Here is a 26,556-nt window from a genome sequence, read left to right as displayed (position 1 = left end):
TAATGATCAATTTATACGTATGTGTATTTACTCCCTTAGGCATCAAAAATATCTTAGTGCATATGTCCTTCAAAGGCAAATACATCCCATCAGTTAACTAGAATTTAGTGTTCAATGATAACAGTGCTGTTTGACAAAAATAAGTTGAATATTACTAGGTTCAGATTAATATTTTATAAAGGATTTCACAATTTGTTAAATATGCTAGGTGCTCAGAATCTTTTCTCAATAAACCTCTGTAAAAATAAAATCAACCCAGAGCTTTCTCTCTATCATAGCTTCCAAACATGCTGAGTAACAATATTCTAGATTTGAATAAGAATTTTAGATTACTTTATTTTACATTATTTTACATCTGAGAAATATAAATGGTTAGGAAGAAAATTAGTTACAGAACCATATATTCCAAGCTTTAGGCAATTATGCTGCATGCCTCTGTTAATACGTCATTGCTCAGCACTGGTTATAATTCAGCAGCAGTTACAAAGTAATGTACCTTTGATTAAAACACAAAAATTCCTTTTGGAGAAGAAATTTTTTCTTTTCTTTTCTTTTTTTTTTTTATGAAGAAGAGATTTTAATGTGAAGTTTCCACCCTTTTTTTTTTTTTTTTGAGTGAATCAGGGTATATAAAATTACTGGTAAAATAAGGCATTAATTTATTTATTATTTATTATTTATTATTATTTATTAATTTTTCTAGGTATAGGTTGACTTAGGTACAGAAAAATTATGTAAGTTTCTCCAAGCTCCATTCTAAGATTAACATTTTAAAAGTAAACAGAGTAGAATCACTGACTTAATAGTTATGGAGAAACTCATAATATTACTCCTCAGAAGCCAATATTTCACAACCAACCTTATTTGAGCAAATATGTGTGCACATGTGTGTATGTGTGCACTTTAGATGTCCCTGTTACCATTTAATCGGCAAAGAGTGGAATTTACTGTCAGGTAAGGAAACTATTATTTTTTAAATTCATGAATACATAATGTCCTATTAAATTTTGAGAACCTATGATTAAATCAGAAAAGGTTAAGGTAGCTCTGGAAGGCCCTACATATTACATGGAATTCAGTCAACAAAAATGACCGCACATAGATATAGCAACATGAATACAATTCTCAAACATCACTACTGTTATGTTAGGTAAATTTACAATAATGTATGAAGCAAGAATACCATTCATTCATCATGTCTAAGAGCTTTTTATTGCTGAGTTAAATAAGCAAATACAAGTTGATAGGTCATTACTCAAAAAAAAGTCATCCCACTTTGCTAAAATCCATTTTACATTCTTCTGGAAATAACATTTTTACAATATAAGCTAAAATTACATTATTCCCTTTGAATGGCTCCGAACAACAATAATAAAACAACAGCAAAGTTTTCATTTATATCAGACATTTAAATATCATAAAAATATGAAAAAATTCAATAAACAATTCCTTTTCATCACATATATGTTCTGATTATCTCTTATTATTGTAATGGTAATGGAGGGATCCTGTGCACTAAATAGTACTAGATACCCAAACATAACACCCAGATCTGGTTAGACAAACTTGACAGCAGTTTGACATCAGTCAACTATATCTATTAACTAGGGGAGAGGATACTGCATGCCATGCAAGGCCACATGGAATTTGCAATTGGGAACAGACTGAACAGGGACATGGAAGCAGACTCTGGAGTAATAAGAGGATGTGGTGTCCCCTGGTTCCTCTGTAAGGATGTGATTGATTTATTTGAATAATTCCACAGGCCAGAAAAGTTAGTGTGGGATTAGGGAGAGCACAGCTGCTCTGGCTGCTGGGGGAACTAGCCAGGTGAGGAGCCTTTCCTACCGTGGAGGGAACAGTGGCAAAATGTATTTGGCAGGAGAGGGGAACTCACAGTTAGGCTTTTGGGGGCCCTGTGAGATTCAAAGATATCAAAGCAGCACTCGAAATTTTAGACCTTACAATACAGTGTGCTTCCTATCAGCTTAGAGGCTTTTCAATGGATCACTGAAACTAGATATTAAAAAGATCCAAGGATTTAGAATAACCATACCACATTTTTTTTTACTGCATTAATCCTTAATGGAGAACTCTTAAGCTTGATACATCAGATAGATCTAAAACAAAATTCAAGTGTTAGCTACTTTGATACCAAGATATTAAACATAGATTTACATATGAATTTAGAAATCTAAACACTAATGTGGAGATCTGCATTTATCAATACTACAGTAAACTTTTTAATACTAATATGTATTATTTTTTTCACTTTGTTTATTCTAATCAATCTTTCTTTCTATTTGCATACTTCTAAGAATCATGCTTTCAAGAAAACAAGATGTTACCAAAAAGGTAGGCAATGAGTATAATAAACCAAATTATTGAGTTTTGCTAATTTTCATTACACAGAAAAAACAAAAGCCATTGGCAAAAAAAATTAAATATTATTCATAAGAGCTACTTAAAATTATTATAAAATTATGCAAAATTTCAGTATCCACAGAGAATGACAGTTAATGGAACACTAAAGGTATCCCAGTTATTTGCTTTTATAAAAGTATGGAAACTTACTATCCTTGTTGATATATCACACACAGGCCAAATATATATATTATTGTTTTATGTAAATATATGTGTTTACCTGTGTCTAGATCGATAAAAAAGACACTTTACAATAATAAAAATAATATATTCCAACTTTTGTGATGTGCCTCATTCCAGTTTATGAGATGTAACGTAGGCAGAGATTACACAGACCAAAGGTTAAACTCACATAATAGGATTAATTCCATTAACTTCTGCTTTATTTTTCTTGGTGGAATAATCTCTCAGACTCTTGAAACCTTACTAAAGTTCAGACTAGATGCAATGTCCAAGAAGTAAAATGAAACACTGATATGATGAAATCTGATCTATAGAGCTCACACATGCCATTCAAACAGAAAATGTTAAGAGTTCTATGTTGGAAATGGGAGAATTTTTTAATTCCCAATTCCCTGCAGGCATTCATTTTTCATTTTTATTACTCTTTGGATTAACATTCAGATTTGAGTTGTTCCACGTTTGTTCTGATATGCTAAAAACATTGTCTAAATAAATAAATACATCATAGGTGGTGATATATTGTCAGTAATATATTAAATATGTATAATATTTGTTTTCTAATCATCTTTCACAAGCTTTAAATTTTATCATATTCTTTTTATGTAGCAATAAAGCCATTTCCATTGCAAACTTGTAACAATAATGGATAGCAACCTTCAGGGGATACATTTCTGAGAAATTTATTTCCCCTCATGTTGCTCAGCCACCCAAGGAATGAATTTGTTTCCATGACAGATAAGGACTACACTGATCATTTTTAAAATGGTCTTGGGGCACCACAAATCAATAACAGAAAAAGAAAATGCAAGATAATAATATTTCTTTTCATTAGGTTGATAGATGGCATTCCAGATTTATGTATCGAAATTGTCTCTTTAACAGTTATTAAATAACCTTAAGCATATATCTTGGCTGTGTGGATCCTGTTTTATGGTGAATAATCGAGACAAAGATAAATTCTTTTGGTTGCAATGCAGTTACTTTACAGAAATATAATAACAAAAAATATATAAGACATTTAAAAATATATTTACTACAAAGCATAATATTCTAAATTAAAATCTAAGTCACATAATATAACTTTAATTTTTTAGTATAAAATAGCTCTGCAATAAGATATTCCACAGGAATGTTTTTATTGTTGTTTTGTTTAGTCTTATTTTTTAAACTCTCACTTGAGCAATATGTATTAATAATAATGGTGTTCTACAAAATTGTCATGGGAGAAGATATACATTTCATAGGCTACTTTAAATTCATCAATGTTGAAATTTTTGTTGCAAAAGTATGTATTTAAAAGTAATTTGAGACAAACTGAAATTATAGCATTTTAAAGTTTTTTTTTTCCTGATTGCTCTCATTTTTCTCTAAAAGTGTTATATATGCCTGAATTACATATAACAAATGGAAGAATGCTTCTTTTAGATGCATTTCCAAAACATTCCTTTAGAAATGATTTTTATGTTTTCCTTATATAAGAACTCTCTATATTTTACTTTACCACTCAAATATCAAACTTAAGTATCGTTTGAAGTGTTACTTTTGCAAAACTTGCCAATGACTTTGTTGAAAAGTTGAAAAATTTAAGAATTTCAGTGAAGGAAAAAAATACCCTATTTGATGTAAAACTCCATTTGATTGTCTGAATTTTTCACCTGTCATTGGTTTTGGTAGATACATCCAAATATATGCCCTCACTCTTTTTAATAGTTTGACACAGTCCTCATGAAATACATCCAATTAACATCATCAGTTTGATAATAAATTATGATTTTATATGTAAAATGTATTTCCCATTTCACCTCCCAAATACATGTGCAGGACAACCCAACCCAGTCAAGGTCGCAGGTTGCTAATAGTTTGTGAGAGAATTCTCCCATGATCTTAAGTATGTATCAGCCATATGCCAAAGTACTGAAAAATGTCTCTTTGAGTTCTAATGATAATTTGTGTTTCTACATACTATATATTAACAATCCAAGGTGAAATTAAGAAAAATTTCATTTACAAGACTTCAAAAAGAATAAAATACTTAGGAATAAGTTTCACAGAGGAGGTTCAAGACTTGCACGCTGAAAACAACAAAACATTGTTGAAAGAAATTTTACAAAACCTAAATAAATAAAAAGATAATCTGAGTTAATAAACTGGAAGACTTAATTTTGTTAAAAGGGCAGTAATATTGAGATCCCTGGGTGGTGCAGTGGTTTAGCTTCTGCCTTTGATCCAAGGCGTGATCCTGGAGTCCCGGGATCGAGTCCCAAGTCGGGCTCCCTGCGTGGAGCCTGCTTCTCCCTCTGCCTGTGTCTCTGCCTGTCTCTCTCTCTCTCTCTCTATCATGAATAAATAAATAAAATCTTTAAAAAAAAGGTAGTAATACCCATAGTGCTCAAGAAACTAAATGCACTCCTTTATCAAAATTCTCAATGCATTTTTGCAGAAATGGAAAAGCTAATCAATCCTAAAATCCATATGGAATTGCAAAAGATCCTGAATAACCAAAACAATCTCAAAAAGGGAGGACAAAGTTAAAGGATTCACAATTCTGGATTTCAAAACTTATTATAAAACTACTGTAATCTAAGCAATAGCACACTGGCATAATAACATACTGTGCATACTCCACAGATTAATGGAATAAAATTTGAGAGTTCAAAAATAAACCCATAGGGAAAGGAAGAGGGTGCCAGGGCAAAAGGACCTTAGGCTTGTCTCGTCCCATGAATACAGCTAGATAACTATCAAATCATCCTAAATACCCCCAGAAATTGGTAAGAAGTCTGACAGAACAAACCCCGCAATTAAAAATAGAGAAGAGGCCACTTTGAAGAAGGTAGGAAGTGTGGAGATGCAACTTAGAAAAGAAACATATCATGGCTGCTATAATGGGAAGGGAGAGAGCCATGGTTGCAGAGAGAGGGGCAACAGACACACTAGCACATAGAAGAGTGCATGAGGAAAATGAATCCCCACAGCAACTGATTTGAAAGGGAGAGGGCCCAAATTTCATGAGCTCTTGCAACCAAGGGCCTTAAAGTCTGGAGTTTTAAAGGTCAGCATGCTTGGATCTGGGAGAGCTCAGAGGACATTGGGGCTGCTCTTCAAGAAAAAGCAGGAAAAACAGCCACGGACATATAGTATGGAAACAGCGATCTGAAGAATGCCTGGGGTACACAGTGGGGAGATGAGCTGCTCACCTCTAGTATGCATTCCCAGAGAGGCAGCTTTCATGGGAAGACCCCTCTGAGAACAAAGGAATTGGCCAGCACCATTTACTTCCTCTCTCCCTCAGCATAAACACAGAGCCAGTGGCAGGCACCAACAAAGCACCAGCACTCCCAACTTAACTTACTTACATCAAGCCCCACCCCACTGTCCACTGGGAAAAAAAAAACAGTCCTTCCCAGTCAAACCTGACTCAGTCCCAATACAATAGGACTCCAACCTCAGAAGATGGGCCCAAATTCCTGCCAACACACGTCTCCCTCCTGAGGAGTTTTGCAAAGCCTCAGTTCCATTGGTGGTGGCAACAGGTCTCATTGCACAACCTAGTTAAAATCCACCACAATCAGGCCAGAGGCCAAACAGTGCTTACAACAGGCAAAAAGAGCTTTTTCAGATAATTGGTCTGAAGGATAAAGCAGCTAGGACACAACAGCAGAGCACACAGAGCACACACTGGAGACACTCCCAGAAGCACCAGACCCTGGAGAACAGGGGACACTATACTATAGGACGCTACAGGGCCTCCTCTTCATAAAGCCACTATCTTCAAGAACAGGAGGCATATCTGACTTTCCTAACATGGCAAAATAGGCACAGAGACTTAGACAAAATGAGAAGACAGAGGAATTTGTCCCACATGAAAGAACAGAACACAACCACAGCCAGAGATCTGAGGCAGATATAAATAAGATACCTGATGGACAATTTAAACCAATGATCATAATAAGCATGATGAATGGACTTGAGGAAAGAGTGGAGGACATCAGTGAGACCATTAACACAGAGATAAAGAATAACATAACAGAGATAATAGGTTCAATAAACAAAATGAGAAACATTCTTGATAAAATAAACAGCAGGCTGGAAGAAGTAGAGGAATGAATTAATCACCTAGCAGACAGAGTAACAAAGTAATCAAGAGGACAAAAGGACTGTGCACAATGAGAACAGACTTAGAGAACTCAGTGACTCCATCAAACACAGTAACATTCGTATTTTAGGAATCTCAAAAGAAAAAGAGAGAGAGAAAAGGGAACAAAGAATTTATTTGAAAAAATAGCTGAAAACTTTCCTAATCTGGGAAACAAACAGATATACAGATAGGAGGCACACAGAACCTCTAACAAAATTAACAAAAGCAGATCCACACTGAGACATATCCTAATTTAATTGGCAAAATGTAGTGATAAAGAAAAATATTAAAAGCAGCAAAACAAAAGAAAAACAGTTATATAAAAAGGAAACCCCATAAGTCTATCAGCAAATTTTTCAGCAGAAACTCTCCAAGCCAGAAAGGAGTGGCACTATATATCCAAAGAGCTGAATGAGAGAAATCTACAGTCAAGAATGATCTATCAAATAAGGCTATCATTCAGAAAAGAAGGAAAGATCAAGTTTCCAAGACTAACATAAACCAAAGGAGTTTGTGACCACTAAACCAGTCTTGCAAAAAAATATTAAAGGGGACTCTTTGAGTGGAAAAGAGAGACCAAAAATGACAGTATGCAGATAGGAAACACAAAGGCAGTAAAAATGAATATTTCTGTATATAAAAAAAAACAATTACAGAACTCATAAGACAAAAGAATGTGGAGTGGCTGGGTGGCACAATCATTAGGTGTCTGACTCTTGGTTTCAGCTCAGGTAATGATCTCAGGATTGTGGGACTGAACCCGGCCTAGGGCTCCATGCTCAATACAGAGTCTGCTTAAGACTGTCCCTCCCTGGGCAGCCCAGATGGCTCAGCGGTTCAGGACTGCCTTCAGCCCACGGCATGATCCTGGGGACCAGGGTTAGAGTCCCATCTCAGGCTCCCTGCATGGAGTCTGCTTCTCCCTCTGCCTGTGTCTCTCATGAATAAATTAAAAAATAAAAAAGACTGTCACTCCTTTTCTCTCTGCCCTTCCTCCCACCCTTTCTCTCTAAAATAAATAAATAAATATTTAATAAAAAGAGATGTAAATATGACATAACTAAATGTGTGGGGCGGAGAGGAGTAAGAATGAGTTCAAAGTTAAACAACGATGAACTTAATACAGACTGCTATATGCGGAAGATGTTATATACCAACCTAATGTAAGGACAAATAAAAAATGACTAATGTTCAAAGAATAAAGAGAAAGAAATCCAAATATATCACTAAAGAAAACCAGCGAACACTGAAAGAAAAACAAGGATCAGACAAAACCTTCACAAACAGAATAAAGGTAATGGCAATAAACACACATCGATCAATAATTACTTTGAATGTAAATGGACTAAAAGCTCCAATCAAAAGACAAAGGGTGACGGAATGGATAAAAAAAACAAGACCATCTATATGCTGCCTAAAGGAGACTTCCTGTACATCTAATGACACCTACAGATTGAAAGTGAGGGAATGGAGAAATATCTATCATGCAAATGGATGTCAAAAAAAAAAAAAAAAAAAGCCAGAGTAGAGACAGAGGAGGACACTGTGTACTAATAAAGGGGACAATCCAACAAAAAAATGTAACAATTATAAATATTTATGCACCCAACATGGTGGAACACTCAAATATATAAAGCAGTTAATAACAAACATAAAAATACTAATCAATAATACAATAGTAACAGGGGACTTTTAACATCCCACTTACATCAATGGATAGATCATCTAAACAAAAAATCAACGAGGAAACAATGGCTTTAAATGACACACTAGACTAAATGGATTTAACAGATATATTTAGAACATTCCAGCCTAAGACAGCAGAATACACATTCTTTTCAAGTGTACATGGAACATGCTCCAGAATAGATCACATTTAAGGCCACAAAGAAAGCCTCCACAAATTCAAAAAGATCAAAGCCTTGATCATGCCTCCCATGTCTCTCTTCCGACCACAATGCTATGTAAGTAGGAGTCAACACACAGGGAGGAATGTTCATCATCACTTATCATCAGGGAAGTGCAAATCAAAACCACAATGAGATATCACTTCACACCTGTTAAAATGGCGAAAAATAACAGCACAAGAAAGAATACGTGTTGGTGAGCATGTGGAGTAAAAGGAACCCTCGTGCCCTGTTGAGAATGTGAACTAGTGCAACTCCTGTGGAAAGCAATATGGAGGTTCCTCAGAAAGTTAAAAATAGAACTACCTTCTAAGCCAGTTATCATACTGCTGTGTATTCACCCAAAAATACAAAAATAATAATTCAAAGGGATTCATGCACCCTGATGTTTATAGCAGCATTATTTACAATTGATTTATAACAGCCAAGATATGGAAGCAGCCCAAGTCTCCATCAGTTGATGAATGGATAAAGATGTGGTGTGTGTGTGTGGTGTGTGTGTGGGGTGTGTGTGTGTGCGCGAATACACACAAAGGGGAATATTATTCAGTTGTAAAAAAAAAAAAAAAGAAAGAAATCTTGGCATGTGCAAAAACAGATGGAGCTAGAGAGTACACTACTAAGTGAATAAGTTAGTCAGAGAAAGACAAATACCATGATTCCATATATATGTGTGGAATTTAAGAAACAAAACAAATGAGTAAAGGGAGGGAGAGAGAAAGAATCAAGAAAGAAAACTTAACTATAGAAAATAAACTGATGGTTACCATGGGGTGGGGAGTAGGCGAGGGGAAGGAGGAAACAGATAATAGAGATTACAGAGTACATTTGTCATGACAAGTGCCAGGTGATTATAAGAAAAACTAAAATAATAATAATAAATCCATAATGTACACTCAATTGATTTTTTTGACAAGACACCAAAATCATTCAACAGAGTAAAGACCAGCCTCTTTCATAAATGCTGAGAATACTCGCTATCCATATGCAAACACTTACCCTCATATCATATACAAAAGTTCATAGAAAATGAATAAAACACTGAAATGTAAGGGTTAAAAATGTACAAATCTTAAAATATAAACATTTATGACCTTGGATTTGGCTAAAGGTACTCAGATAGAACATCAAAACACAAACAAAAACAAACTAAAAAAGAAAAAAAATAGATAAACTGGATTCTACCAAATCAAAACTAAATTATTTTATGCCTCTAAGAACATCAAGAACAGAGTTACCTTATGGTAACTATCGGTTTGTTCTCTATTAGCTGCAAAATTCTTCTCTCAATTTCCTTCCACTGCTCGAGACCATCCTCCACTGCTAAGAGTAGCAATCTGATTAATTTAATCTTCAATAATGAGATAGGGAATTTTTATTGCTGCCCGGGAGCTTCCATTTAATCATACTGCATTTGCTTTCTTTAGCATTGTTTGGCTGTGGGAATGGAAAGGGGAAAAGTATAATTTGCTAAACTGAGCATCATTTGTTAGTGAAGTAAAAATCCTTGGGTTGATTTAAAGTAGAAGTTGGTACCGTCTACTACTGATAATAAACATTTTCCTTGAACTGCTTGGTATTTAGTATAATGTACAATAATAATTATGTATATCATTAAATGATAGCTATTTTGGTCCTTTGATTGCAATAGTAAACTCTCTACTTAAGTGGTTAGTACACATAATAAATGATTTGTCAGTTAAAAAAAAGAATTATGCATTTCATTGAACAATCAGATCTTCTATAACACATTCTGATAACATGAATTTTTTCCAATATGATTGATATATTAGGGAATAATAGGAATGGAATTTTGTTTGTTGATGCATTATTTATTCCACAAAAAAAAAAAACTAGCGGAATGCTAAAGAGAGCACACAATTTCACTGAGTCAAACAGTACACAAAAGGTACATACATCAAACATCTACCACCTGCTCACCATGTGTTACAAGCCATTCCTACCCACATCCATTGTTATAATTTTGTAATTTCATACAATCCATTGTACTGAGCTGACCAGTGTCTTTCAAAACGTCATGTCCATGTAGATCCTACAAGTATGACCCTGTTTGTAAACAGTCTTTGCAGATGTAATCCAGTCAAGGTGAGGTCATACTAAATTACAGTAGGCCCTAACTCCAGTATGCCTGATGTCCTTATAAGAGGGGAGACAGGGACACAAAGAAACACAGCACACAAGGGAGAGGACTCAGTGAAGACAGGAGAGGAGATTGGAGTGACCATAATTACAAAGTAAGGAAAAGCAAGGATTGCCAGCAACAACCAGAAACTAGAAGAGGCAAGCAAGAATTCTTCCCTGGAACTGTTACAGGGAGCATGGACCTGCCAACACCTAAATTTTAGATGTGTAGCCCCCAAAACTGTGACAGAATAAATTTCTGTTGTTTAAAGGCATCCAGTTCATGGTAATTTGTTATCACAGCCCTTGGAGAGTAATACATCCACCTTGCACCACTTCATAATAACTCATAAGCTAAAACCCTTCTGAAGTCCATTTCCACAAACAAATGTTAGGCCTTTCTCAAATTAAAGCATATTATATTATACTATTTTTTCATATTCATTTTATACGTCTAACTGGGTTCTCCATGTCACTAATACATGACACTATGTATGTACTATGCCCCAAAACACATTTTTCCCAGAAGCATGCAATTCTTAGTTGAGCAATTTTCCATAGCATAGTGCTTTTTAGGAACATGTGTCACATTATAGCAGAACTGACTGAATATAAATTTACCTCAATTAAAAAAATAAGAATGCAATGCTTGGGTATCATTTAGAGCTCTAATAATAAAAGAATAAAAAGAATTAAATAAAAAGAATGAAAATCAATAATCAGTTTCAAAAAGTTAAAGAGGATTTTAACTTTGACTTATAATTTCTATAGCATAAAATTTGCCCACTGTAACTGTTGAATTCAGTGAATTTTATTAAATTTATAATCAGTGAATTTTATTAAATTTATAATCAGTGAATTTTATTAAATTTATAAGGTTTTGTAACCATCATTACAGTTGAGTTTTAAAACACCAATATCATCCTAAGAGTTTCCTCATGTACATTTGCAGTCATTTCTCATTTCTACCAGTAGTCCTAGGCAATATGATACAGTAGAATACATATAATTTTATTCTACATATGGTATATATTTTTAATTTTAGGATGTTTAAACTACTGTTATATTTATATTTTGTTACTATCACATATACAATTCTCATATCTAATATATATTCATTATATGTTTGTCATTGTTCTTCAGAACAAGATAGAAAACTCTGTAAGGTATTTTTGTTGTTGTTAACATTACAACTACAAGTTATCAGCTTCCATTTGCATATAGCTTAATTATCAAATAAGGCTGGATAGACGGATTCTTAGTAGCATTCAGTTATGAAGAAATCAAGTTGCCTTGATTGATCATGTATATTTCCTAAGTTTTCATCTATGTAACCACTGCATAGGTTGGCTTCATCTACAAATAGTTAATTTCACATTTTCTGGCATCACTGTCAGAAATTAACAGTTTCCAAATCTTAAAAGTATCTTCTTAGTTCAAAATCTCTAGCTCTTATCCTTATCCTTTCACAGTCCAACTAATGAATATCTAGGTTGCCTACACTGACTCCTCCTCACTTCTCAACTATATCTTCCATCTCTTCTACTCAACTGAAATCCAAACTCAGCAATACTAACAAATAGCTGCTGTTTTCTAAACATGGTGAACAGAAGTGTCTTCATCTCACCTGATGGCTTGGAAGCTTTTTATACCATGGACTTCTTTCTTCTTAACTTTTTCAGTACTTGTGCCAAACCAGTTCCAAAACATGCCCTCTCCTCGTCTTCCTCCTCTCTAGTTGCTTTTCATCATTATTGTGGCATAGTTTCCTTTGCCTCTCATTTCTTTTTTTTTTTTAATTTTTATTTATTTATGATAGTCATCAGAGAGAGAGAGAGAGAGAGGCATAGACATAGGCAGAGGGAGAAGCAGGCTCCATGCACCGGGAGCCCGACGTGGGATTCGATCCCGGGTCTCCAGGATCGCGCCCTGGGCCAAAGGCAGGCGCCAAACCACTGCGCCACCCAGGGATCCCTGCCTCTCATTTCAATGAGGATGTTCTTCAAGCTAATTTTTAATGCAAATCAGCATCATCCTGGCTAACAAAATAGAGGAACTAACTTGAGCAGAGTTCCAAGAGAGGCTTTAACTGTGGTTCAAGAGAAGGAATATGAAAATCATTCATGTAAGAGTTATTCAGCATGCTATTTCCAATTTATTCAGTGGTACTGAATATGTCACTTAAGTTTTTTTTTTTTTTTTTGGTTATGGTTTCTCTAACTTCTAAATTAGTATATATATTTTCTTTTTACCTTACTGAAATGCTAGAACATTTCCAAGCTGTTTGCAAATTGTTTTTTAAAGCCTTTGAGGATTTGTTATGTAAGCAACCAATAAATAAAATGTTACTGTAGCCATAGCTTGCAAATATTTTTACAATCTTTAATGTCATTATATGACATTATAATTTCGCAATACTCACATTTGTAAAGTGAACTTCTAGTTTTAAATTTAGAGGCATTTACCCTAAAGTATTTCCTTCATTTTATAGTTGTTTTGAATCACATAAGATACTAACAAACATACAAATCGTCTCTTAACAAAGGTTGTCCTAGCCTGTGATAATGAATCATCTTTATTTTGGGCTATTAAAAACTAACACATCCTAACTAAAATAATTCACTGAAATAAGCTGTAATGTCAAATCTTTTCTACTATTTAAACCCAATCAGTAGCTAGACATATTTCTAGGCCTGCCTGCATACATTAATAGACATATTCCCAAAGACATATTCTTTTGGTGTTGACAGATATCTCCTTATTGAGTTCTTGAAGAAGACATGTAACATAGTTTTATTAGCTCAGAGAAAGAACCTAGGAACTTACCTTCAGAGGGATAATACCATCATAGTATGGGCTCTACAGTCAGATGGAGCGCATTTGACTTCAGGCTCTGTTACTGAGTACTTGTGTGAATTTGGCAAGTTATTTAATGTCACTATGCTCATTTTTCTTATCTATATATTTGGTCATAATACCCATGCTGTAAGAATTGCTTATATTAAATAAAAATATACATAAACTAAGTAGTGTGTTTAATATTGATTAATTACTACTACTTCTATTATCTACTCCAACTCTTAGTTCCTACATAAGACCATGCCATTCAGGTCACATGTAGCCAATTCATTAGGAAAATCCTACTAGCTCATACAGAACTGTGGATGGATACTTATATTTAGGAGAACTAATTCTCTTCAGAGAATCCCTTTGATAACAGTTTTCATCACTACACTCAAGATTAGTATGCTATGATCCCATATTTGTTTTAGAGTTACCAATTATTTCACACCAGGTACCTGAACAGAGAACAGGAAGAAGAGAAGAATATTCTTCAATATCCCTCCAGGAAGTATATTACATCAGTCAAAAAAAGCAAAAAAGGAAGACCGTTCTGGCTAACTACAGGCAACTTTTGTTTTTCTGAAATTTATATTTTCTTTGTTGAAATACTAGGTACAGTGAGCATATAATAAATGACAAACATGTTTGCTCTAAAATTGGTTTCTTTTTCTTCATGATTCATTCCATTTAGCAATTATTTAAGATTCATTCCATAGGGATATTGAATTAAATATTTACAGTGTATTTTTGCTTTTCAAGAAAAGCTAAATTATTTCATGCCATAATTTTAAAAAATATAAATCAGGTTCTTTCTAGGAAAAATAAGGATAAAGCATATTAAATTCTATAACTCTTAACTACTGAGATATGAATCTGAATAGCAAATAAAAATGAATATATTTTCTATCCATTAGAGTTAGACAGTCTCTGTAAATCTGTTTCTTTCCTTAATAAATATACTTGCTACTCCTAAAGGGGGAGTTTATTTCATTTGGGGTTGAGCAAAACCAAAAAAGATAATACAAAAATTAAAAAATATATATCTGTATTATATCCACCTGTTATTGCCTCAGCTGCTTTATGGGTTTAACATTCTCCTATAAGTATGTTTTTTATAAAGATAACAATTATAACAAGCTGTTTTTCTGTTAACCAGGATAGACTTTCCAGTTGGCTCTCACATAGTAAAACCAATGATTACTTATCTTGGCTTAGAATAGAGAAAATTTGTTGACTGTTTTCTAACATAGCAATTAATGTTTCTATTTGAGAAATATTAAAATAACATTATTATATGTTTTCTTTTCATCATAATACAATTATTTTTATTTAAATTACACCAGTATACAGTTTTTTAACTATTCTTTTTTTATGTCAGTGTAGAAAAAGTACCTGATTATATGTGTTCCTTTCAAATAAATAAATAAATTCTATGAAAAGCTTACAGAACAAATGGTATTCACCCAGATACAGAAAAAGCTGACCTACTTGTCACCCCCATTCTTTATCATAGACTACAACAAGAAGCCACCTTGGAAAAAAATGTAATTTATACCAGACTAAAAATAAGTGTTCTACTGAACATACTCATCAGAGTCTAGACAATTTGAAACAAGTACTCTTTTTGTATTTTACACTTAGCCTTGCATAATTGTGCCACAAGCTAAAACCTTGTTAAATTCTCTTAAATAGTATATAACTACACACACCATTTCTTTTAAAAGAATTTAAAATCCAAATGATTAACAAAAGAAGGAAAACAAAGATAAACCATTATTATCAGTAACCACACATTTTGAAAAAGAAACACAATACTCAAAGTTTCTCTTTTCTTTCTCCTTTGACCCTATCTTGCATCCTCCACTCTAGCAACTTATTATATGCACTTACATTGTCACTAATTAAAGAAGGGAGAGTTAATCATATATTTTATTCTCTGTCTAGAAGTGTAGGTATAGGTTTCATGCATTTATTATTTCTAAAGAGCTTCCCAAATGCCCTTGGGACTCACACTTCCCCTCTAGGAGTGTAGTGTCTATAGGAGCCCCCATACTGTTCTCCCTAACTTTGAAGCTACAATGGCCAGCAGTTGTATTGATCTGATGGCTCACTGGTCATGCATCTATGTCATCCTTCTCTGGGAAAATAACATGGATTGTTCAGAATCCAGTTAAAAGTGCTACAATTTCTAAGAAAGTCTGTCTTATAATCACCTCCAGAGTACCTAGATTCTCTCTGAACCCTTCTAGCAATACTTTGTATCAATCAATTTACAAAACCTTATGTAACATTGTGTCCTAGAATTTGTAGGTATATATGTAGACTCTTTCAGCCTTATAGTCTACAGGAGACCTGGTATGTTTGCCCATATGGATGCTTAAAAATACTATTTGATGTACTGACTGAATCCCTGCTTTTGACCGGTGTTTATGTCTCTCATTGTTAAATTTGCTGTTCTGTCAAGCCGTGCCTTGGAAAACATATGATACCTTCTCAAAATATGGCAAGATGACCAAATATTATGTGATGAAACTCAAAGGAATTCAATATAAACCAATCTCCCAAAACCATCATCATCTTTGATTACCCTTCAGAAAACAGAATCTAGTGCTTCATCATATGTGAAGTTGAACATCCAAAAGTAGGCTTCTAGAAAAAGCCACATGTGCTTATCAAATGGGAGGATTGGACTAAAATGAGAATGCTGGAGAACACAGGAATATTTGTCAACAAACATTTTCTCAGTAGCTAAAATGTAGTGCAACAATGGAGACAATAAAAAAAAAAATCAATATAGCAGTTGCCAATCAATGGATCAAGAACATGCGATGCTATCTTCTCATCTTCCTCTGTGTCTGTCTTGCTTTTCTAACCAAGCTGCTATTTTCTAGTGAAGGGAATCTTCTAATATACATATGAAATGCTGTGATTATTACATTTAATGTCTTTTTAAAAAAATTTTATTTATTCATGAGAGACATGGAGAGAAGGCAGAGACATAGGGAGAGGGAGATGCAGGCTCTTCACAAGGAGCCCAATGTGGGACTCAATCCTGGAACTCTGGGATCACACCCTGAACCAAAGGCAAATGCTCAACTGCTGAGCCACCCAGGCGACTCTTTACTGTCTTTTTTTTTTTAAAGATCTATTTACTTATTCATGAGAGAGAGAGAGAGGCAGAGACAAAGGCAGAGGGAGAAGCAGGCTCCTTGCAGGGAGCCCAATGTGGGACTCAATCCCCGGACCCTGGATCATGCCCTGAGCCAAAACGCTCAACCACTAAGCCACCCAGGTGTCCCCCTTTACTGTCTTACTACAACAAGAAAATTACTTGCATTTGGAAAGGAAGAATTTAGTCCAAGCAATAAATGACTAATGATAGATTTTGTCTCATCACTTGCAGTCCACAAGGGAAAGAGTAAATACTGAACATCACTGCGAGTACTGAAACCAAATTCTGTAGGTGGTTACCTGTTTTGCCTTCAAGTAGTAAAGGCCCACTCAAGCATACTCCACATGGTTCAATTTTATCTCCTCTCATACTAACTTCTACTAACATCCTGCCCTTGAATCACTCAGTCACATCCAGTATATCTCTGCTTCTATTCTTGCCCTTCTCCAATCCATCTTTAAAGAAAAAAATCAGAATACACCACAACCTTGATTAAGCTAAGCACCATCTCTACACTAGCAACAAAGCATGGCTTCTCATCATACCTATGATAAAATTCAAATTCCTTATGGCCTATCAGCAATTCCATGAACTACATTCTCCCTACCTCTCTGGCATCATTTGAGTCTTATTAATACCTTTGTTCTATTCCACGGGCCTTACTTCTGTCCTTGATCATACAGTTTACCCTACACTGGGCCTTTTCACTTGCTGTTCGGGGTGCCAGACAAACAGCTCAAATTTCATTTCTTTGGAGAAACCTTTGCTTCTCAATCTAAAGTCTTCTTATCCCTGAAGCCAGTCACATTTTCATGTCATCATGCTTTACTGTCTCCACAGCATAGAGTAATATTTGAAATTAGCTTTGTGTTATTCTTGGATGGATCTCCCTGACGTATTTTCTCCCTAGAACCCAGAACAGCTCCTGGTACAGAGCAGGTGCTCGGTGTGTAATGGCTAAATAAAGAACGACTAAGAGGAGAGGCAACAGTTTCTCAGTTCTGAGTCACCTAAGTTCCAAAGAAAAGAACAAGGGGCTGAATTTAAAACCAGGATTGGGGGTAGGACACTGGGAGGGGGAGTTAATTTCTCCTGTGGAGCTAGAGGCCTCTGGCACTTTTCCAAGATTCAGAAGCCACTGTTATTATCTAACCCCTACACACCGAAACAGAAAATGTCAGTAAAAAATCCAAGATAGCGGGACAATTATGTAAATAAATTTTTAAAAAAATGATGAATGTATAAATCCTGAGACGGTCTCAGTTCTTACTCTAATATAAAATGAAGAGTCCCTAGGAATAATGTTTGATGCCTTTTACTTTATCATTTTTAAATGTAATATCAGTATGTACATGTTATTTTAATTAAACACTGAACTTTTTTTAATGTATCGTAACATTTCGTCTCCAACTATGAATAATCCACCTTCAAATATGCACACTTGATGAAGGCTTACAAGTGTGTCAGTAACCCCTAAAATTAAATTGTCACTTGCCCTGTATTTTCCTGCATTTAATGAATTTATTTCTGTTTCTTCATAAGATGACTGAGTCTCTGGCTACATTTCTTCCTCTTGGTCCTAGACAAGCTCCTATTGTTATGCCCTAATAGCTAGGCCATCCCTATCTATTTGCTTGTGACTTAACCCATGTAACCTCACCAGCTGCCTAAAACCCTCTCATCTGATCTGGTCATGGAGATTCTTTTCCTCCTTTAAATGAATGCTCAGTTTAATCTTCAGGTTAGCTGGGTAATCGACAGTTCAGGTAAAGCCTATTTCCTTTTCATTTGTGCTCTATGCATGAGGATATTTGAGCTTCTGTGTTCAAAGTGGCAAGGAAAGTATTTTTATTTTGGTGCCACATTTTCATCTTTTGCTTAATTTAGAAACAATTTTACTCTGCAAACAAATCTTATGTTATTTATGAACATGAGAAGGTTAAATGGTCATCTTTTTATCTCTAATTCTGTAATGGAATAAAATTACATTTTCAAGTTAACAGAAATATTCCATAGAGCAAATTTATACAACTCTAAACATCCTGAAAAATGTGTAGTGTACGTGAAGCTTTTTCTGTTGCACCTTTTATCCTTTCTGCAAAAGGAGTTTATCATTTTGGTAGTTGGGAAGAATCTAAATTTAGTTGATTTATTAAAAGTTTCATTCCAGTTTACCATAAAAGTAACTCCAGTGACCTTTCCATGTTCTGTCACAAATGGGAGTGATGGGTAGGTAGACAAGTGGTCCTACACTAAATAGTGCAGTGTGTGTATTTACAATGTAGAGAACTGAGTTGGTTAGAAACATTCAAACAACCTTAGAAAATAAAGGCTTTGAAATTGTCATCTGAAACTTTTTTCAAAGGGGAAAAATTGAGTCATTGATATTTTAATACAGCAGTATCCAAGAATCGGCACATGTGGATTATATTCTCAATGCAAATATATATAGAAGTCCACAACAGTGTTTGGTCTAAATAGTATTTTACTCAAATGCTAATCAAAATGCGAGAAACAGTTTTTTTTTGAGCATTCCCTCAAAGGAACACTTTATAAGGTAATGGGCTAAAGTATTCCCATCATCCCTTCAAGAAGGTAAATAATGCCAATAATTATATTATTGTTGTTGATGTTAACAGTCATTACTATTGTTATTATTCTTAACAACCATAATAATGTTTTTTTTTTCTTTTTACCCTTCAGAAAACATTTAAAAATGAGCCACCCAAGAAAAAGTAGTGTACATCAAAATCTTTAAGAGCTCTTCATTTGGATGCCCCTGTGAGAAAAAGTGAGAGAAGAATATGAAAGAAAGAGGCAAAGACAGATGAATGTGAAGAAAGAAAAAAATATTTTTAAGTACCATTAAAAATTTGGATATAGGTAGAGAAAGAAACAAATAATGTGTATCAAGAAGAAGGAGAGAAAACATTTTCAGCTTATAAATAAAAGACACAAGAAAGATATAATCCTAGCACCTTTTCCTTCTACAGTTATTGTGTCTTCTAGGATAAAATCTGGAAACCAAGAGTTTATCATGTCCAGCAACCAAAAGGCCTTCCTTGGCTATCCTAAAAATGTACAGGTTACTACAATTTTATGCAATTCTTAAGCTCCTAAAAAATGTTATCAACAACAGGTTCCAAAACACATTATTTCTCAGCCTAATCAGGCACCACTCTTCATGTGTATCAGGCTTGAAATCTTACCATTATTTTTTTTTTATTAAGCAACCTTGATTAAAAAAAAAAAAAAAAAAAAAAAGCATGACATTTCAAACAAGCGTAGAAATGACTGCATAATGGGACAGACAAGAACCAGGGAAAATCAGAGCAATGCCTAGGGAGAGAAGACACAGGAGGCCACTCATATTTCAGCATGATGAAAGGGTGCTCTGAAGAACTGGAAGCCACTTGACAGTGAGCTTTTGCTGTGAAAAAGAACAGTACCTCTAAGTAGGGAACCATAATCAACTTCTATTTCATGTTTTTACCAACAGAGTAGTTCTGTAGTACAAAAAGAAAGCATATGGAAGAATGCAGCAGAGGTCATAAAGCAATTCTGTTACTTTCCACAACATTCAGACATGAGCCTCTCCTTCCAGAAGTTTCTTACATTGTCCTGTTGCCTTGAAATTGCAAATAGTAACAATGTAAAATGCCAAACCTTCGATCTTTATATATCAATAATTTATTCAGCAAGTATTTATTAAATACCTAAATATCTACTCTATGCCAGACATTGAAGATAGAAAGATGACTACAGTGCAGTCTTTGTCCTTACAGAATTTAAAGTCTAATGAGGAGACTAAGAAGGAAGGCAACAGGAACAACACAGCTTGTCACATGAGAGGTGTGAGGGTCATGGCTGTGGGCCGGGGTGGGTTGGTGGTGGTGGGCTGGCAATGAAAGCACCCCTGACAGTCATCTCAACTCGCACTAAGGAACCAGTGAAGATTTTCTGGAGAAGACTATGCATGAGCTGATTCTTAAAGAATCAATAAAAGTTATGCTGATAGAAAAAGAAGGAGAGGAGCTCTGGACAGCAGGAGCCTGATGCGCTTGGAAAGCGTTAAGTAATTGTGCTTCATATGGAAGAGTGCCAGCAGTAGAGGCAAGAGCAATTAGCTGTGGAGCTGAATTGAAAAGAATTTTTAGGTTAACCAGTGAATCTGGCCTTAAACCTAAATATATTGGAAATCACAGTATATTTTTAAAAATCAATTTAAAGTATAATTTGTGTATATTAAAGTATACTCATTTGAAGTATATAATACAATGAGTTATGACAGACATGCAAAACGGCATGACTACCTCTATAATTGAGATCAGAACATTTCTACCATCCTCCCAAATTTCTGTGAATCCTTGTGTAATTTGTCCCTCCCTCCTTCCCAACCCAGCCCCAGGCAACTATCAAGGTACTGCTCATTGTCTCTAAAGATGAGCTGGATTTGCTACTGAGGAACAAGCGGGGTTGTTTTCACTCGGTGCTAAGTAAATAAAGCTGCTATAAAAATACCTGGGTGTGGAATATCCACCTTATATGCTAGGTTTATGTTTAACATCTTATGAAATCTCAGGTTTTCCAAAGCAGCCCTATGATTTTACATTTGTACCAGACATGTATGAATTCCAGCTGCTGTACATCATCATCAGTGGTTGGTATTATCAATTTTCTAATAGGTGTGGGTAGTGGTATCTCACTGTAGTTTTAATTAGCATTTCCCTAATAACTAAAGATGTTGAGCACCTCTTCATGTGCTTTTGTCCATATATGTATCTTTATCGGTGAGGTGTTGGTTCAAATATTTTAACCAATTATCTGTGTTGTTGGGAAGAGGATATGTTTGTCATATTATCTAGTTATAGGACTTCTGTATCTATTCTGGACTTAAGTTCTCTGTCAAATATATCACTGTGAATATTTTCTCTATTCTTCATCTTGAGTTTCATTTTAAGTGTCTTTCAAAGGACAAAACTTTTTTAATTTTAGTAATATCCAATTCATTCCTTTTCTTTATAGTTCACATTTTTGTACCCTATCCAAGAAATCTTAGACATGAAAGAGTCTAAGTGTATATTTTTGTCTGTTCCATGTTCACGTTAACTGTTTTATCCTCCTTTTTACTGACTGGAATAGAAAAGAGTGTGAACCACAAGCCTTTACCCATATTAATCTGCTCAAGTAATATGTAACATGTCTAACAGAGTAGGTGTCATCAAGACTATGACTCGGTTAAGCTCATAGTTAAGACTATGGTTAATCTTCAATATCCTTTTGATTTCTGCAGGAGCCAGAACGATAAACAGAAATACAATAGATAATACCACGCTTGCATGCTTGAGATTCTTAAAGATGGCACCAATTTCTGCCAATTTCTTCCACACACATACAAAAAGGATGAGATACTGTGTTTTGCTCCCATTATATATTCAGAGACCAGGGGAATGATCATTGATTGAGTATATGGACCCTGTAGACCTACTATAATTTATAAGCCAGATTTGGGCCAGAGTCCATTTACTACATGGTCTCCATAAGTTTCTACTCATATGGACCAGTGATGTCCCTTCCATTTTTCAGATATCAATGCCAACCTAAACTCTTTGTCTAATAGTCTTCAAAATGTCTGAATATTCCTCTCTTCCCAGGGTACATTTCCCCAAGAAAATAGCTATAGGTCCTTTTGGGGGCATCATTACAATTTACGTATGCCAATAATTTTACAGGATCATTTCCCCTATAGACACTGCTACTCATTAGTCAGGGCTTCTGGGTCTGTAAACTGTCTCAGGCACCTGAGAAAAGGATCATTCCCTTTTACTGGGGGAAACCATCCTTATCTCATCTATTCTTGCTATGTTTAAATTATTCATCAGTATTAAAAGAGTATCTAACAGTACCCTTCTTACCTGCCAACCTATTTTGCCCATAGGGATGACATGTCCATTCAAGAACTTTGGGAAGTCCTTCTTTGGGCATTACTTCTTTAAATATCTTTTTCTGATCCATTCTCTTTCTCCTTTTGTTCTATACTGATTATCTATATTTTAAATTTGTTGAAATCAACTAAGTCTTTAAGACTTTTCTATTTTTAATGTATTTAATATCTCATCTTTAGGGTTTATTTTTCCCAAATTCACTGGCTCTATCACATTTATTGTGCTACTAAATCCATGCACCAATTTTCTTCAAATTTCAGATACTAAATTTTTCAACTCTCAAATTCCCTTTTTGCTTTTATATTTTCCATTCATTTTCTGAGATAGCCTATCTTTTCTCTCATTACTGAATTGGGCATATTTATAATAACTTCTTAAAGCTTGTCTGAAAAAATTTTTAAAATACTTATCACCCAGAATTTCACCTCAGCTGATTGTTTCTTCCCCCTGAAAATGGTCACATTTTCCTAGTTCTTCATATTTTAAGCAAAAATGGATTTTATTCTGAGCATCACAGAATCTGTGTTATGGAGTCTCTAGATTTTGTTATATTATTGTGAGGACTGTTCATGTTTTTTGATTTAGCAGATATGTAAGTGATTAATTTAGTTAGATACAAACTCCAACTACATTTCACCTGCAGTGGATGGCAACTCGAATCTTCTTTCATTGTTAGCATCATTGAGTCTATCTTTACAAGCGTGGTCCAGGCCAGCCTCACACTGAGGAGGAGTTCACACATTACCATCAGCACCCATTCTATCTGACAAAGAAATGGCTTGTTCAGTGTTTCTCTCATGCTCTCCTTTGTTCTTACCTTGCTTCTTCTACCTTGCAGCAGCTTGTTAATGTTATAGTGCATTTACGTTGTCACTAATTAGAGAATTAATCAGATGCTTCTATCATTCTCTGTCTAGAAGTGTAGGGATAGGCTTCATGCACTTATTATTTCTGAAGACTTCCCAAATGCCCTCTAGAAATATCTACAGGAGTCCCCATACTGTTCTCTCTAAGATTTAAGATGCAGGGGCAAACAGTTTTATTGATTCTGATGGCTCGTTGGACATGCACCATTGTCGTCCTGCTCTGGGAAAATAACCCAGATCCTTCAGAATCCAGTTAGTGTTACAATTTTTTTTAAAGATTTTATTTATTTATTCATAGAGACACAGAGAGAGAGAGAGAGAGAGAGAGAGAGGCAGAGACACAGGCAGAGGGAGAAGCAGGCTCCACGCAGGAAGCCCGACGTGGGATTCGATCCTGGGTCTCCAGGATCACACCCCGGGTTGTAGGTGTTGCTAAACCACTGTGCCCCTGGGGCTGCCCAGTGTTACAATTTCTATGAAAGTCTACCTGACTCTTAAAATTATTCCCACGATCCCTTGAATTTCTCTGGACCCTTTTAGCAACACTCTACAAAATTTAGCTAAAAACAATTTACAAAATCATATGTACCATCATCTTTTATAATTTTCTAAGTATGAGTTTCCACACACACCTGGAGCTTCCATTTTCTGGCTCTCTCCCCTTACTTTCCTTTCTTGCCATAGGCTCTTCTATTCCTCTGGTCATAAAGCCAATAGGTTTTCTATGGAAGTTTCAACTGCCCTACACCAAGTCATGAACTTCATCCCCAGACTAAAAGCACAAAAATGGGGAACCTATTATTTGCCATTCCTTTTTCCAAGTTCTATTTCCCTCCCCAAAATCTATAGGCTAAGTTTAAAGTATATGTGGAATATCCAGTTAGAGATAGCGAGTATGAAAATAGATGAGCCAAATCTATATTGCGTACCCCAAACTGTAGATGAGCTATTCATAACTATATTCCCTTTGCCCATTTCCATCAAGAACCATCATAGAAGAACAAAACTTAATAATTACAGTCTACCTTAAGGTTACAGATAGCCAAATAACATTTTATCAGAAATATATCTCAACACGTGGGAATTTTAGTGAATATTTTGCTTTCTAATTAAAAAAAAAAGATAAGACTTTGCTATTTATCACTTCCTCTATGTTCTCTTTCCGGATGTGATGCCAACAGACACAGCAGCCATTGCATGACCAGGAAGAAACAAGCATTAGGACAAAAGTTGATATGCTAACAGTTCTACAGCAGAAAGACAGATGAAACTTGGCTCAATTAGTGATTAGAAGGTCTTCTACAAAAGCTATGGACTATCTCTGGACTTATTATTCAGTAGGTGAGAAAAAGTATGCCCTAGTTTTTTCAGCTGTTTGTCAGATTTCCTACTGCTGACACTTTCCTAATTGATACAATGAAAATATAGAAAACAACTCAAGAAAGAAGTCTAGGCAGGAAACAGGTCAACAGGCTAGACCTAGCAGTTGAAGCCCTGGTTTTGAATGAGATCATCACGTGAAAATATTATAGAATAAAAGGAAAACAGGGCTGAGAATTAAGTGTTGCAGAACACTGACACTTAAGAGGAATTGAGAGAGGAAAGAAGCAGCTGTAAAAAGACATACAATCAGAAAGAGAAAGAATTAAAAAGAAAAAAATGATGACCTAGAAACCAAAAGGAAGAAAAAGCAGGTGTCAGTGTTCCAATGCTACAAAGTAAAGCTAACCAAGTGCAGGAAAGTGTCCATTAGGTTTGGTGATATCAAAGTAGAGCATTTTAGTAGAACAAGAATCAGGTTCTAATAAAGCTGGTTTGTGGATAATCTGTTTCTCAGTCACAGACTGAACTGCACCCACCACCCCAGTTAAGTGTACCTTTCAGGCCAGCTGTTGGTCCCAGAGTGGATCATGAAAGGGAATGTGGATGGATCACTGCTTCAACTGGAAATACAATTCAAAGTGCAGGCTCTATTGACAGAAGAACAATAGGACCTTTCATAATATCAAAGGCAGCATATTTTATATCCCTTGAAAATAAAAATAACAGCTTAAGTTTAAGAATGACCTACCAAGTGGGCAACAGAGTGGATTCTCCTGACCCTTTCACTTTAAAAAAAACAAAACAAAACAAAACAAAACAGCAAGATTCTAAGGTTCAGTATCTGCCTGGTTCCCTGCAGCTGTGACACAGGTCTCAAACATGCTTTGAAGATAACAGGCACTTGAGTCAGCGATACAGGTGCCGGAAAGGAGAAGAGGTGGGGATAAAATGGAATAACTGAAATATAGTGAAGAAAGGAACACCTAATTGTTCCTCTCTTCATTTGTCAGTAATCAATAACCTGAAAAATATGAGCATGGGATTTAAAGACGTTAAGTTCTATAGAAAGAGTTATTAAAGAGTGATTAAAAGGGAGGCAGAAACAACTTTCAATGTCTAACTTAGCACCGAGGGGTCTTCATAGCTGCAGGAAAACATTCCTTTTTTTCTTTCTATTGCTATGGAATCGGTGAGAATGACTTGAAAAGGCATGTGAGAATTTAAAACTGTTTCTTTCTTTCTTTATCCCTGTCTTTTTGAGAATTCTTTTAAAGGTGATGTACGGAAAAACCCACAAAGCAATTAGTAACAGTGAAAAGATGGTTAGGAACAATTAAAATCCTTTCTGCTTCATTAGCTTTTCACTGTTAAGCGTTGTCACTGATTAATGCCAGACCGAGACGGTGACTGTCTCTCAAATAGCAAATATATCAAGAAATGAATCAAAGGAAAAGGCAACATGAGAGGACTCACAGAATAAACTTGTTAACACCATGACATGGGTTAAAGGCGGAAATTAAAAGTGTCCGTCTCTATTTTGAGCGTTCCACCGGGCACTTTGTGCTCACAAAACCGTGCATGTAGGGGTTACTTACGCTCTTCACATTTTCCC

The 26,556-nt window shown here is 35.1% G+C and overlaps 1 long non-coding RNA gene across 13 annotated transcripts in view; it reads right to left on the bottom strand.

Annotated features, from left to right (window-relative positions):
- LOC111098831 overlaps positions 1-26,556 on the bottom strand; it is a 187,261-nt gene that overhangs the window by 159,195 nt on the left and 1,510 nt on the right. For 2 of the 13 annotated variants that reach the window (XR_005369714.1, XR_005369720.1), the window contains exon 2: positions 25,499-25,591. The exons of the other annotated variants lie outside the window; for them this stretch is intronic. This is a non-coding gene — a long non-coding RNA (uncharacterized LOC111098831). The remainder of the gene's footprint in view (positions 1-25,498; positions 25,592-26,556) is intronic. 13 annotated transcript variants of the gene reach the window in all.

Source organism: Canis lupus, chromosome 14, assembly GCF_011100685.1.
Source record: "Canis lupus familiaris isolate Mischka breed German Shepherd chromosome 14, alternate assembly UU_Cfam_GSD_1.0, whole genome shotgun sequence".
Lineage (NCBI taxonomy): Eukaryota > Metazoa > Chordata > Mammalia > Carnivora > Canidae > Canis > Canis lupus.
Note: the sequence above shows the minus strand (reverse complement) of the source record. Positions and strands in the feature narration are given on the sequence as shown.